Raw genomic sequence first — 14,757 nt, 5'->3', positions numbered from 1 at the left:
TATAAGATTTTTTCCAGGTGTTTTTGAGAGCTGATGCCAGAGAGTCCCATAATCTAGGTAGATGGCAGTGTGAATTATGCATTAAAACAGTGGAGTGGGGTGATCTCTTGGTTTTGTTTTTGTGTAGTGATCCTGAGACCCAGTTTTGTTCATCTTAAAGTGTCTTCTTAGAGCCAAGCATCATTCGCCTTCTTCTTGCAAATGTAATGTTTCTTTTCCTCACAGTTTAATGCCACTACACATTTACCATGGAGAGCCATTGGGATCCTTTGGCAATCATTGTGCATGGCACCACAGTTGTGCTTCACGCCTTCCTTTGGCTCATGCCTTTTCCAGAAGCTGAAAAGAAAAGAAAGAGCAGTACTGATCAATCAAAATTGGATGTCTACTTCTTCACCCGCTCCCCATCCCTTCTACCATTAAAAAGATGTTCAGCTCTTTCTCTCTTAACATCCTAGGTCCGCCTCTTCTAACTGCCCCCCTGGCTCCTGTGAGCCGACAGCATCCTCAGAGCCCTCCTTTGCCACGAGAGCTTCAAAACCGCCTTCAGGGCAATGTTCAGGTTCAGGCGTAACCGCACTGTCCTCCCATTGTCCCCTGACAGGGTGTCACTTTGGAAGGCTCAGTGGTACACACAAGAACCTTCAGTCAATTTATTTTGGGCAGTATCCAATGCAGTACTTCTGCTATTGCCAGGATTTCCATTTCTGCAACAGAACTGCCCCTCTCTCCTTTCCCTATTCAACCACATCCTCCTCAGATCTGCTCTGTATCATTGTGGGTGTTGGAGAGAGAGTTTGGGAAGAGAGATCCTTACTCACTCATAGCAAAGTTAGCACAGTAGTGATTGTTCTGAGCAAATTAAAAACTTCTTAGATTTGCATCCACCTTTATCCACCTTGTCTCACATCCATCACCCACCCCATGCATGAGGATAGCAATGACACTATACAGAAACAAAAATAGCTATGTCTACAACTGAAATAAAAAGATAATCTATTAAAAGATAATCTATATAATCTATAACCACAAATCTATTATAGAGTTGATTGAAATGATATGATATCTCTCACATATATATCTCTTATCTAAATGTTATATGATGGTTCTAAGTATTCTGTAATCAACTATCAATAGTTGATAAAGATCAATAGTTGATAAAGTGTCCATTGTATACTGAATCAAGTCCCACTACACAGCACTAAAATTCTGTGATAAATGTATTCTAGAACTCCCCCATTTTTAACTCTCCATGACTCTATTAAAGTGATATTAGTTATAATGGTATAGAAGGTGTTTTATACTCCCATGAGATGTTTGGGTTGGATCTGGCTTTGATCTAGTCTAAGATCACATTTAACAGTGGTGGTCTGTGAACAACCCACGGTAGCCTTCCTGCCTCTCCAACCTAGTGAGAAGCAGCAGTCACTCACCTGGACAAAGATATAGAGGAGTACATATGGAGATCTTTGGTAGTAGAGAAAATGCATGGCAAAATATATTTGGAGAGGGAAAGGAGCAATTATGTAAACAGAATCTGCAACTTTTTGGAATGCATGCCATTAGCAAATGTTTATTCAAAAACTTACTAGTCTAAAGGTGTAATGTCTGGCAGGATTTTCCATTTCCCTTGCTTGTCTTTATACTGTCCAATCCAAAAAAACTTTCCTCGGGCTTTTGCTTCTTTCATCAAAAAATCCTAGGGTAGAGGTGGGGAGAAAGAAAAAACAGAAAATCTTCAGTAGGAATGAGGAGCAAGGCACTTCTCTCAAAGCATTTCTAGACAATATCCCTTTCTCTGAGTTACTACAGCCTTTTACAAACATTCAACAGGCATAAAACAAACACATTTCAAAAGACGCTGGTGTCACCTTTGAAGGCAAAATCCATATTTTTGGAGGAAGCAGTGGTCAAAACTATACATAGTATTCCAAGTATGGTTCCATCAAGGACCAAGAATAATTTTGTACTGAGGATGTGCTATTGTCCCCCTGATCCAAGATGATGCTGATGAAGGATGCTGATGATGGAATCAAGGAAGCATCCCGAAGAGGAAATATTGTAGTGAAGGGTAACTTCACCTGCCCTCACCGAGACTGGCTACATATGTCCAGTCATGACACAGTTCAAATTTCCAGATACTGTAAATGACTGTGCCATAAAACAGTTGTTCTTGGAACCATCTAGTGGGACAGTGACCCTGTGTGGCAAATACTCCAATTTCTGTATCTATTCTTGTCTGTTGGTTCCAGAGCTATCCATGTCTGTGCCCTGTAGCACCCAGTAACCCCTCTACCTGGGCTAAGGGGCTGAGAGAGGGATATACAGTGGTGCCTCGCTAGACGAAATTAATTCATTCCACGGGTCAATTCGTGTAACGAATTTTTCATCTAGCGAGTCCCAGTTTCCCATAGGAATGCGTTGAAACTTAATCAATGCGTTCCTATAGGCTCTGGGGGACTGGCGGCGGCATGCGATGGGGCTTCGGAGAAGGTCTCCGAAGCCCCGTCCGATGCCGGCTGTGTGCAAGGCGGCGGGGGGAAGCTCTCTTCTCCCAGCCACCGCCTTGCCTGCCTCCCCCGACATGGAGTGCAGCTTCGGAGACCTCCAAAGTTGTGCTCCATGCCGGCTTTGTGCTGCGAGAGGCGGCGGTGGGGGAAGAGCTTCTCCCGCTGCCGCCTCCCGCCTGCCTCCCCCGACATGGAGCGCAGTTTCAGAGGTCTCCGAAACTGCACTCCATGCAGGCTTTGCGCTGCGAGAGGCGGCGGTGGGGGAAGAGCTTCTCCCGCTGCCGCCTCCCGCCTTCCTCCCCCGACATCGAGCGCAGCTTTGGAGACCTCCGAAGTTGCGCTCCATGCCGGCTTTGCGCTGCAAGAGGCGGTGGGGGAAGAGCTTCTCCCGCTGCCTCCTCCCGCCTGCCTCCCCAGACATGGAGCGCAGTTTCGGAGACCTCCGAAACTGTGCTCAATGCTGGCTTTGCGCTGTGAGAGGCAGCGACAGGGGAAGAGCTTCTCCCGCTGCCTCCTCTCGCCTGCCTCCCCCAACATGGCGCGCAGTTTTGGAGACCTCCGAAACTGCGCTCCATGCCGGCTTTGCGCTGCGAGAGGCGGCAGCGGGGGAAGAGCTTCTCCCTCTGCCGCCTCCCGCCTGCCTCCCTGACAAGGAGCAACCATGCCTGCCTCCCCCAACGTCTTGCCCACCGCCTTGCCTGCCTCCCCCAAAATGGAGCGCAGCTTCGGAGACCTCCAAAGTTGCACTCCATGCCGGCTGTGTGTGGTGAGAGGCGGCGGCGGGAGAAGAGCTTCTCCTGCTGCCGCCTCCCACCTGCCTCCCTGACATGGAGCGCAGCTCGGGGAAGGCAAACGGCGAACCCCCACCCCGGGCGCTTCCTGCAGCTTCCTGCCATCTCCCTGCCTTCTTCCCCGAGCTGAAGCGCACGGGGGGGGGGAGGTTCGCCGTTTGCCTTCTCCGAGCTAAGGGGGAGGCAAACGGCGAAGAGCCCCCGCCTCGCCGCAATTCGGCTCCGGGACTGGCTTGGCGGTGGCGGGAAGAAGGGGAAGAATTCCTCCCCTTCTTCCCGCCATCGCCAAGCCAGTCCGCAGCAGGGGCTTTTCGCCGTTTGCCTTCCCCCCAGGGGGAGGCAGATGGCGAAAACTCCCGCCGCGCCATACTTCAGCTCGGGGTCTGGCTTGGCAGCAGCGGGAAGAAGGGAAGGCAAATGGTGAACCCCCCCCCCCTCGGCGCCGCAATTCGGCTCCGTCCCCCGGGCTCTTCAGCTCGCGGAAGCAGGCAGGGAGATGGCAACAGCCCGCAGCTTCCCGGGCTGTTGCTATCTCCCTGCCTGTCTGCCTTCCCCAAGCAGCGCCCGCCAATCCCACATGTGTCAGGCGGGATGGGGGGAAGCGGAGGAAAGATCCTGTGCTTTCCCCCATCCCACCTGTCACACAGAGGGGACCCTACGGGGCTTGAGCCATTTGGCTCTGTCGGGCGGGCGGAGGGAGAAGCGGAGGATTGGATCGGTCCTTCGCTTCTACCACCCCCCCGCACGACAGAGCCAAACTATGGCAGTGCAGGGGCTTTTTGCCGCCTGCCTTCCCAAAGCCAAGGGGAAGCCAAGGGGAAGGCAGGCGGCAAAAAGCCCGCGGCTGTGCGGGGGCTTTCACACTGCCACGCTTTGGCTCCGTCCCCTGGAGCCAAAGCGGAGCAGTGTGAAAGCGAAAAGCCCCTGCACCGTCGAGCTTCGGCTCCGGGGGATGGAGCCGAAGTGCGGTGGTGCGGGGGCTGCTTCCCCCCCGCTGCCTGGCACACAGCTGCTTGCCTTCTACATGGTAGACTTTGTGGTCTCCCCCGACATGGAGCGCAGCTTGGGGAAGGCAAACGGTGGAAACCCCCCCCCACGCCGCAATTCGGCTCCATCCCCCGGGTGCTTCAGCTTGGGGAAGCAGGCAGGGAGACGGCAACAGCCCACAACTTCCTGCCATCTCCCTGCCTGCTTCCCCAAGCTGAAGTGCCCGGGGGACGGAGCCGAATTGCAGCGCGCGGGGGGGGGGCTTTTCGTCCGTTTGCCTTCCCCTTATCTCGGGAAGGCAAACGTCGAAAAGCCCCCGCCACACCGCAATTCGGCTCTGGGACTGGCTTGGCGGTGGCCGGAAGAAGGGGAGCCAGTCCGCAGCGGGGGCAGACGGCAAAAAGCCCTGGCAATTTTTTGCTGCATGGTAGACTTTGCGGTTGGAAGTTCATTTTTCTATGGCCACGCTTCGCAAGACGAAGCGGCAGCCATAGAAAACCTCGTTGTCTTACGAGGCAACCTCCGTCTAGCGAATTCATCTTACAGGGCATTCATTAAGTGAGGCACCACTGTACTTTGCAAGCTCCTCTACAGTCATCTCCATAAGACCCTCATGCCAGAGGGTTAGGGTGGTGAGGGAAGCCTTTTTTCTAAGCACTCAGTACTTCTCAAAGAGCAGTGGAACTATCTACTGGAAATCCAAGGGATAGATTCCCCTGAAGTATCTACTACTAGCTGACCCTGCCACGCGTTGCTGTGGTTCTTTTCTGTGATTCCCCCACCCTGTCCCGATCCATGATGCATCCCGCCCCCTCCTCTCCCCACTCCTGCGGCACACCCCTGATACCCTTCCCTCTGTTGTCCCCGGGGAGTGTTGGCCCCTCCCCCTGTATCTCCATACTTTGGCCCCCACCCTTGGAAAAGTAACTGTCAGCTTCTAGGTTCTATTTCCCATCATGCACTTTTGTCTGAGCTTTCTGTTGTCCCTGGGGAGTGTTGGCCTCTCCCCCCAGTATCTCCATACCTTGGCCCCCACCCTTGGAGAAGGAATTGTCAGTTTCTCTATTCTATTTCCCAGTACAGTGGTACCTCTACTTACGAATAACTCTACTTACGAATGTTTCTACTTACGAATGGAGCTCTGTCTGCCATCTTGGATGTGGTTTAGATAGGATTTTTTCTACTTACAAATTTTTAGATAGGGTTGCTTCTACTTACGATTTTTTTCTCCCAATGCATTCCTATGGGATTCGACTTACATTTTTTTTCGACTTACAAATGTGCGCTCAGAACGCATTACATTCATAAGTAGAGGTACCACTGTATTTACTTTTGTCTAAGCCCTCTGTTGTCCCCGGGGGGTGTTGTCCCCTCCCCCCTGTATCGCCATACATTGGCCCCTGCACACGCATCATGAACATTTTTATATATTTAGATTATTATTATTTTGAAATAAGAACATGAGAAGCAGAAGTTATTGTTCAATTTTATTTTTGGGATTGTCATTTATTTTGGTGGGTATTGTATGATTTGTGTGTTGTTGTGTGTTTTTTGGTTTTTTATTTTTGGTGTAATTTTTTGGAAAGAAGGATGGGTTGTATTTTATTTTTTTAATGTGTTGTTTGTAACGTTTTTTTATTTTTATGGTTTTTATTGTAGGTATAATTGAGGAGTATTTTGTGTTGAGGAAGGTGGGGAGAGGTGTGTTTGGGCAAAGGCCAAAGCCAGGGTGAAGAGGTCCGTTTGGATAAAGAGAAGGATCGGGGGGTGATGATGCGCCCTGGGACCCAGAGAACTACTTTAAGCTGTGGCTTAGTCTGTGAAATGGGCCCTCAGAGTCCCATTTCAGACTCCCCTGTAGGCCCCACTGTGGCTCAGTCTGTGAAATGGGCCCTCAGAGTCCCCCTTTAGACTCCCCTGAAGGCCCTAAATGGCCCTCAGAGTCCCCCTTCAGATTCCCCTGTAGGCCCTAAATGGGCTCTCAGAGTCCCACTTCAGACCCCCTTGTAGCCCCCCCTGTGGTTTAGTCTGTGAAATGGACCCTCAGAGTCCCCCTTCAGACCCTTGAGGGCTGTAAAGTAGAGCAGAGCCCTAGTTTGTAGGCTTTGAAGTAGAGGCGAGGCCTTGGCTTGGGCTAGTATTTAAATGTGACCCGAGGCCTCCGCGCTGGATCTCCATTCCTTGGCTCCGGCCTGGCTCTGTGGGTTGTCTGGTAATGGCCACCTTAGTGGTTTCAGTTGCTCGGTTGATGACATCATGAGTGTTGGATCTCGTGGTGGGGTTCGTGGGTGGGGGCTAAACTCCACAGGGAGGGAGGAGGTGGTGGAGGAGGAGCTGTGGGAATAACACCACTTGAAGGCACTGTTTTAGTTTGTGGAAAAGCAGGTTTTTAGCTGTGCAGGTATGAGATGTGAGCAATCCGAGGTTGCACAAACACTCAGATAGTGGCATGGACCATTGTGCCCAAATTCCAGGATAAGCGGTCAAGCGGTTACCGAGAAAAGTGGAGCCCACAGTTTCACCTTTTTTACATTTATATATATAGAGAGACTCCTCCTCCTCCTCCTCCTCCTCCTCCTCCTCCTCGACCTTCTTCCTGATTGCCAGCTTCATTCTATTAAAGCTCAGTGGCTCCAAGAAACCTTAGTTAGCCTCAGATTGTAGCAGTTTCTCTACAAGCCCCACCCACCCCTTGGCTTGACTGATGGAGTTGCAGTATTGCCTGCATACAGGTGGATAGGACATTCTTAAATGGATAGTGATGATAGGAGCCCTTTGACTCAAGGAGATCCCCTACCTCCCCTATACTTAGCTTTGATGCTCACATGTTCTTTCTTATTTTGTATAGAAACAAGCTCGGCGCCTTCACTCTCACACCTTCTTTTGGAATCCATCCATGATAGTAGCACGTCAGAAAACCAATAGCGCGCATCAGCATACAAAACCAAACCATTTTTCATGGTGTCTTTGAGTCAAGCAGATATGGAGGAAGAAGAGAAAAAGAAAACAAGATAGGGAATTTAAGGGGAACCACCTTGTATTTCTGTACAGATTTCAAATATTTTTGTTAAGTTCATTTCTCAGGGCACATGATAGCATATACTCATCTAGGAAGCTCAGAAATCTTAAAACAAGAATAACATTAACTCTTCAACCCCTTCATGATGATGCAGGAAATACCTGGGGGGCATAGCTGGAACAGGGAGTGCAATCAAGAACCTACTTGTTTCCACCTGGATACTTAGGTCACAATTAGGGTAGACGTGAAGGTTGGGGAGGGGGAGTAGTTGTGGTTTATCAAAATTCTCTTTTTCTCTCCAGGCTCTCTGTCCAGTTGCAGAGGAGGAGCGAGGGGAATCTAGAGTGTCTGTTCATGGCATTGGGCAACTGGGACAGATGAGGGATTCTACTGATTTACCACCTGCTTTGCTGCCCAGCAGTCTCCCTGCCTGAGCTGACAAGATGGATCCAGTGGGCCTCCAAATGGCTCTGGGGGATTTCCCAGCTGATATGAAAATGGGTGGTGCTCCTGCCGAGCTTTGGCCGAGCTGTGGAACAACTGAATAATGATGATGACGACAATGATACCCATCTAACTGGGTTTTCCTCAGCCACTCTGGGCAAATTCCAACAAAATAACACACAATTGGAGTCCAACCATTAAAAACTTCCCTGAACAGATGTCTTCTGAATGTCTTGTAGTTGTTTTTTTCCTTGACACCAGTGTTCTCAAAGCTACCAACATGGGCTTGACCAAACTGCGGGAAGCAGTGGAAGACGGGAGTGCCTGGCGTGCTCTGGTCCATGGGGTCACAAAAATTCGGACACAACTAAATGACTAAACAGCAACAAGCCAACATACCATTGGCACTCCAGGAAAAAGGGCAGCCATCAGCTTCCGGAGACAGTCAAGTGTTCAAGGGGTGGTAATCTGGGTGGGTAAGCAGCAAGTATAGGAAACGGGGGGGGGGGTACCTTGCTGCTTGAGGAAACTTCTGACCAATGTCTGGATCAGAAGACAGTAGCCTTTGATACTAAAGGACTTTCTGCCCACCAAGTAAATGACAAGATGCTCCCTCCAAACACATAATTCCACAAACAGAAGCTGGGCTGGGCTGGCCATTGGCTGAGATTTCGATCCTGCTGATGGGGCAGCAGACTAACTGAGAAGGTGCAGTGCAGCTTGTGTGGTCTACCCATCTCTACACACCCCAGCACCTGCTACCTGAGGCAACTGCCTCATTCTGCCTAATGGTAGAGCCATTCCTGGCTGCACCCCAATCTTGCATCTGATCGGCCTGCTGGCCGGGGGGCTCCAGCAGCCCCCAGGTCCTTCACACCTGATGACCCTGTCTACATCTGGAACGATGGGGATCATCCTGCCTTGATCTCCACTGCTGTTACCAGGGCGACAAGGGTGCCACACCGAATGTTCAGGTCCACTGCTGGCATGTGGACCAAATATGCTGGTGCCTGTCCGATGCCACAGTGCCAACCACTGCTACCATGCCAGAGCACAGGGACAAGGTGAACGTTCAGCCTGACTCAGAGGTGGATGTACATGAGGAGAACACTACAGCCCAACATATGTCTGAGAAACAGGGCCCAAACACTTCAACGCCAAACACTGTAGAGGCAATGACACCAGCTCCAGCTCCATCGGGCTCCCCAACAACACAAGGGGACGAGCTTCACCAATCTCAGCAAGTGAGGCACTGCCCACACCACTTTGATGAATATTTGTGTTGACAGGGATGAGTGTTCATGCCTAAGGGGGAATGGTGTTATGTATTCTGTGGTCTGTGTTTGCCTGAACTTGAGTCCGGACTCAGGATTCTGAGCAGCTGTGTTATGATTTAATACATGATATCCAATCATAGAATATTGCAGAACTCCTTCCCTTTCTCTGCTTTCGCATAAAAAGCTTTATAAACATCTTTATAATCTCTTTACCTATAAAGGAAGTGTTTCCAGTGAAGGAGAGCCCACCTTAGAGACCTGTGCAGATAAATGGATGACCCTATCCTGACCTAGCTTTGGCGTTCTTGGTACTTACCGTGGCACCAAAACAGGCCTGTGGGTAGAGTGAGAGTTGTTATGGTCTGCAGGTATTTTATCCCACATGCCAATGAGCCAATTCACTATGTGAATGAGCTTGAGGGCTTCTTTCTGATGATGGGCTTGTGGAACAGGAGTGAGATTTTGCTGTTGCACCAATCACCCCACTGCCCAGCAGTCTCTCTGATCAAGTTGACAGAAGTTGCCTCAGATGTGCTGTTCAAGAATCTCTCTTCCATGTGTGAATATAATAAAGGACATGTCTTTTAGCTGACCTGCAAAGGAGGGCAGCACTCTGCTCTGGCTCTAAGAGTTTTCAGTTGGAGAAGGGGCATTCAGCTGGTGCAGACTAAGGGCAGCTTCCCACTGCACTATAATTCTTCAGCATCATAGGGTATCTTACCAAGTTTCTTTTGCAGTTGATCATTTTTGTTGGCAAGATCCAGCATTTTCTCTGATAGGTTTTGAGCTACAGCGAGTATTTGGAAGTCTAAAAGATTTGAAACAGTTTAAGGCAGGAATATCTGAAATAACAATCTGCAAATATTAAGAAACCATTTCCAAACATTTCAGGCTAAACAAGAAGCAGAGATTCAGGATGGGGTTCTTATGATTATGAGGACAGACTTGATTCTCTGTGGCTGAGATCACCAATGAAAAGCCTCAGAAGAATCCTGCAGCTTGATCAGACCAGAGACCCATGCGATCCACTACCTTATTCTCATATTAAAAGTGGCTCATGAAAGTATCTCTAACGTTCCCCTCCTATGTCCTCCTTTTCTGCTGGGAATCACAGGGTCACAAACCAATTTCCGCCTTGAGTTCCACAGTAAAGCCAAATATACAAACAATAATTTGCAGTTTTAATTATACTTTGTGAGATCTAAGAAAATACAGGCACCCAAACTCTTTTTCTGATGAATTCTGAGTTGCATTCCACAGAGAGCTAAGCAGGACGTTATGTCACTGCAAGGATTTCTCCTTGTGCAATGCAATCTTCAGCCCCTTTCCCTCTCTTCCCCATCTGTTCTGAAGTTTCCCCCCACCCTAGAGAGCAGTTTTTGTGATGGCATCCAGGGAGAAGTGGGAGCAAAGTTCCCTTGTGTAATGCTAAAATCTTGCACTAGCACAAACATTGTGAATTGCAGTGTGCTGGGAGAGGACAGCATTTCTAGTGGGGAGGTGTGAGAATCATAACCATCTGCTTTTCTTCCTGCTGAGCAATGAAAAATTGATAAACTCTGCTGGGTGATGAGTTTCATTGAATATATGTATTGCTCACTCAATATGAATCCCAAATTGAACTACAGGAATTGAAGTCTGTTTAAATTAAACATGTTCTAGCAAAAGTGAGGATTTGTATATAAAATGCTTACCATTCAAGTTCTCATACTTTGAATCAATCCCAACAACAATGCTTCGAATCATAACCACTGATCTTCTATTTATTTCCTTCTGATCTAAGAAGGAAGAAGGTAGAAAAGAAATGAATAAATTGTGTTCTAGCACACTAGTCTGATGACCTGGGGGAGGGGATACTTAGTTTCAAACTGCTTTTAATATAGAATTTTAAATGCCGACTTGTAACATGTCCCGGGACCTTAAGGAGATGGGTGAATTAAAAAAATCAAATCAACAAAAACATGGATACGACTTCTATTAATATTTTCTGCTCCCAGCCCTTATATTGAGGTTTCCTATGTCTTGATTCTGGCTGCCCTGGTGGTCTGAAGTCCTGTTCAGGTGGCTGTTGCTTCTGTCATCAGATGGTTGGCCTTCCTTTGAGAGCTTTAGGTTTTTGGTTGTCTAGATACAGCTGTCCTCTTTGTCCTACACACTTGCATTTGCCAAGCTGCCTCATGCCCTGCCTCATGCTTAAAATATGCAAATTCTTGGATCATTTGGTTCCCTCCCCCGAGCTTTGCTTACTTTGGAGTGCCCTTTAAGAACAAATTAGCTAGGCAAATAGGTCATGTGTTCAAGTGTCCAATGCTATTTTTCTAGAAAAAGAGGCACTGGAATTCAGCATGAATGCCTCCCTTGTTCTCTTAAAATGGAAGTGGTACCCACCTGAGAGGGGCTGGAACTGAGCCCTGATGAATTTCTACTGAAAATAGCCCTGCATATATCTCCATATTTAGGTAGGCTCTGGACCCACCCACTTTGGCAATGGCCTTATCCTTTGCATTCTGTTTTTCCCAAGCACTTTCCTTCAAGTACTGGAGCCCTAGCAGTGGTCAGGGTGGCGAGGATCAGGAATGGGGGCTGCGGCAAGGCAATGGCACTCTCTCTCTCCCTGGCACTGCTGCCCTAGCCCTCAGTTTACCTTCCCTCAGGTGAATTCCCCCAATGGAGGAATCACGAGCGACAGTGGGTTTTTCTTTTGGGGAAACAGGTTGCAAACAAACTTTATTATAACAGGTGTAAACAATGAGTTTTGGTTCTTCTTCCACAGAAATGGAACAAACAGTGAGGTTATTCACTGTGTGATGCTGTTGCTTTTTATTAAAACATATACTGTTTCAATTTATAGGCTGTATGCTGTTCAGGCTTAAGGTTACTTTCTTTTACAGATCTTCCATATTAGACTTCTCCACACACATTTCAGGAACTTGGGATTTTAACTGGACTGTTTCCTTACAGATCCTCAAATCCTCCTTGGCCTTGGAATCAGCACTGCCCTTTCCTGTCAGAGTATCCCCTCTGAGGACCCTCCCCCCCCCCCCCCCCGGTAAACAGCTTGTGGGATTGTGTCTTGTACGGTATATTTTAACAGAGTTCTGCGATTCAGAACCTTAGAGCATATACTGAGAGTTCTCGGCTCTTCTCAGCTCTACCACCTGACAGAATCCAACTCACAGACCGAATTCCTCTTCCCCCCTCCCTCCCTCCACTCCAACTGCCTCCCTTGGAATGCTGGCCAATCAGGAGCTGTTGTAAGTTAAGTGTTTGCTGGCAGGGGGCGTGGCCACTCAATGACTCAACCTGCTCAGAAAAGAAACTTCCATCACAGGGCTCTTCCACAAGCAAATGAGGATTAGTTGGGAAAGGAGCAGAGAATTGCAGCTGGGAAAGGGAATTGTCCAGGGTGTCCAAGGGACACATGTTAGCCTATGCTTCTGTTCCAAGTGCTGGAACTCACTTATTCAGGGAGAACAAAACAGTGTCTTTGCTCTCAATGGGTGACAGCTGTAACTCATCCCGGGAAATCAAAGAGAGATGAAAGGGGTAAATGGAAGGTGGATCCTGCCATCTCTTTTTGGATATGCTATTGGCATTTAAGCAAAACACGTGACATTAGCTGCAAAGTATGCTAATTATGTACTTACATAGAAAGGAAAGCAGCAGTGTTAAGGCAGTAAGGATGAGTAAGATAAATCTTTTACCCCTTGGAGATATTAAGAAGGTAACCAATTCCTGAAAAGCAGGTGCTTGAAGAAAGAAAATTCTGATTTAGCCACCAGTAGCCAACAGTGTTCTCAAAGCTACCAACATGAGTTTGACCAAACTGCGGGAGGCAGTGGAAGACAGGAGTGCCTGGTCTGGTCCATGGGGTCACAAAGAGTCGGACACAACTAAATGACTAAACAGCAACAAGCCAACATACCATTGGCACTCCAGGAAAAAGGGTTTCCCTATGCTGTGGCAGCCATCAGCCAGAGACAGTCAACTGTTCAAGGGGTGGTAATCTGGGTGAGTAAGCAGGTGGAGGAAACAAGGAGGGATACCTTGCTGCTTGAGGAAACTTCTGACCAATGTCTGGATCAGAAGACAGTAGCCTTTGATACTAAAGGACTTTCTGCCCACCAAGTAAATGACAAGATGCTCCCTCCAAACACATAATTCCACATACAGAAGCTGGGCTGGACTGGCTATTGGCTGATATTTCAATCCTGCTAAGAGGGCAGCAGACTAACTGAGAAGGTGCAGTGCAGCTTGTGTGGTCTACCCATCTCTACACACCTAAGCACCTGCTACCTGAGGCAACTGCCTCATTCTGCCTAATGGTACAGCCATTCCTGGCTGCACACAGTAAAGGAACACCACAGCCAGCAGCAAAGAGTGGGCTGAATCCTGGGGTTTCTGTGGGGCTTAGTGGATCTATGGCACCCAAAGAGCTGTTTGGGCTTTTCTCTGCACTCCTCCCTGGCACAACATGACAGGTTCCACTCCCTGCCTCTCTCTCCATCAACTTCCCTTTCCCATGCATTCCTCTACTTTATGCGAAACCTCATCCCATATGACTGTGTTGTATACAGACCAACTCCTGCTCCTGCTAAATGCTTTCTGGATGCTTCAACAATTCTGGACCTTTCCATCCTCTCAGTTGCACCTGTGAAACAAGAAGCTATTATAACGACTATGCACACACTGGTTGGACGGTGGGTGTTTTCCCTTCCAAGCTCAGCGTATTAGTCACTTGTCAAGCATGAAAGCTCACAAAATTTGCTTTTGTTGTCCTGCACTTAATCTCACTATTACAGGAACATAATTTTTAAAATAGATGCACATCTACAAATGTCAAGGATTTCATCAGTACAAAGTTGAAATGGACAAAGACTTCTGGCCAAAAATATGTCTCAATGAGGCATTTCCAACATTAAACTTTGGCGTCTTTCAGTATTAGACAATCATTTCCCGTAAAGACATTGTTGAGTCCAATATAACTGAAATGTCTTTCTTTCTGGATCAATCTCCATCTTAAACCAAAAAGATGTTCCATATGGATTCAAAGGTATTTAGATTTTATTTTTTTAAAAAAAGATAATATGGCATTCGCATTTGCAAAAAACAGTTATGGGTTTGATCCATATGTTCTCTCTATATTTATTTTATGGGGTAAACCAAATTTGGGGCAATCTTCTTTGTGGAAGAAATGGGTTGATTGTGATATCTGTACATTCAATCAGCTGATAAGCAGATGGAGATTTTTTGGTTCTTTTTATATAGCAGCTGAAATCTCAGTTACTTGGTATGTGCTGAAAAGAAATATCTTGCTTCATAACATTTATTGGTGTTTATTTATAGACTATCTGCTTTGAGTGCTTTGGAATCTATTGAATAGCTGCAGGAAATAATAGGATTTTGGTTGGCCATGGAGTGGTCAGGATATAGTACTGGATGGACTTTTCACATGATCTAGCACTCAGACTCTTCTTGTGATTCCAAAAATCAATTGAAAGCAGGGGCCTTCCAGGTCTCTCCATTTGCCCCGCCTGTCTGTCAATCAATGTCATATGATGTCACTGTTATTTACTGTGTCAAATTACCATGTCTAAAGGTCCAAATGCCTTTCAATTTTGTGTTTGTCCCTTTTCCAGCAGCAACCAGAGCTGTTTTCATTAAGATACCAGCTCTCAGGCTGAAAGTGGCTTCCTCACAATACATTACCAGATGTTTACCAGATTCTA

The 14,757-nt window shown here is 47.6% G+C and overlaps 1 protein-coding gene and 1 long non-coding RNA gene across 2 annotated transcripts in view; both read right to left on the bottom strand.

Annotated features, from left to right (window-relative positions):
- CD47 (CD47 molecule) overlaps positions 1 to 14,757 on the bottom strand; it is a 636,578-nt gene that overhangs the window by 74,560 nt on the left and 547,261 nt on the right. The gene's annotated exons all lie outside the window — the stretch shown is intronic.
- Positions 1,598 to 14,757, bottom strand: part of LOC148685987 (uncharacterized) — a 39,803-nt gene continuing 26,643 nt past the window's right edge. The window contains exons 2-5 of the long non-coding RNA XR_015949859.1: positions 10,723 to 10,806; positions 9,750 to 9,836; positions 7,114 to 7,253; positions 1,598 to 1,699 (exon numbers count right to left, since the gene is read on the bottom strand). This is a non-coding gene — a long non-coding RNA (uncharacterized LOC148685987). The remainder of the gene's footprint in view (positions 1,700 to 7,113; positions 7,254 to 9,749; positions 9,837 to 10,722; positions 10,807 to 14,757) is intronic.

The sequence above is a fragment of the Zootoca vivipara genome, chromosome 4 (assembly GCF_965207765.1).
Source record: "Zootoca vivipara chromosome 4, rZooViv2.hap1.1, whole genome shotgun sequence".
Classification (NCBI taxonomy): Eukaryota; Metazoa; Chordata; class Lepidosauria; order Squamata; family Lacertidae; genus Zootoca; species Zootoca vivipara.
Note: the sequence above shows the minus strand (reverse complement) of the source record. Positions and strands in the feature narration are given on the sequence as shown.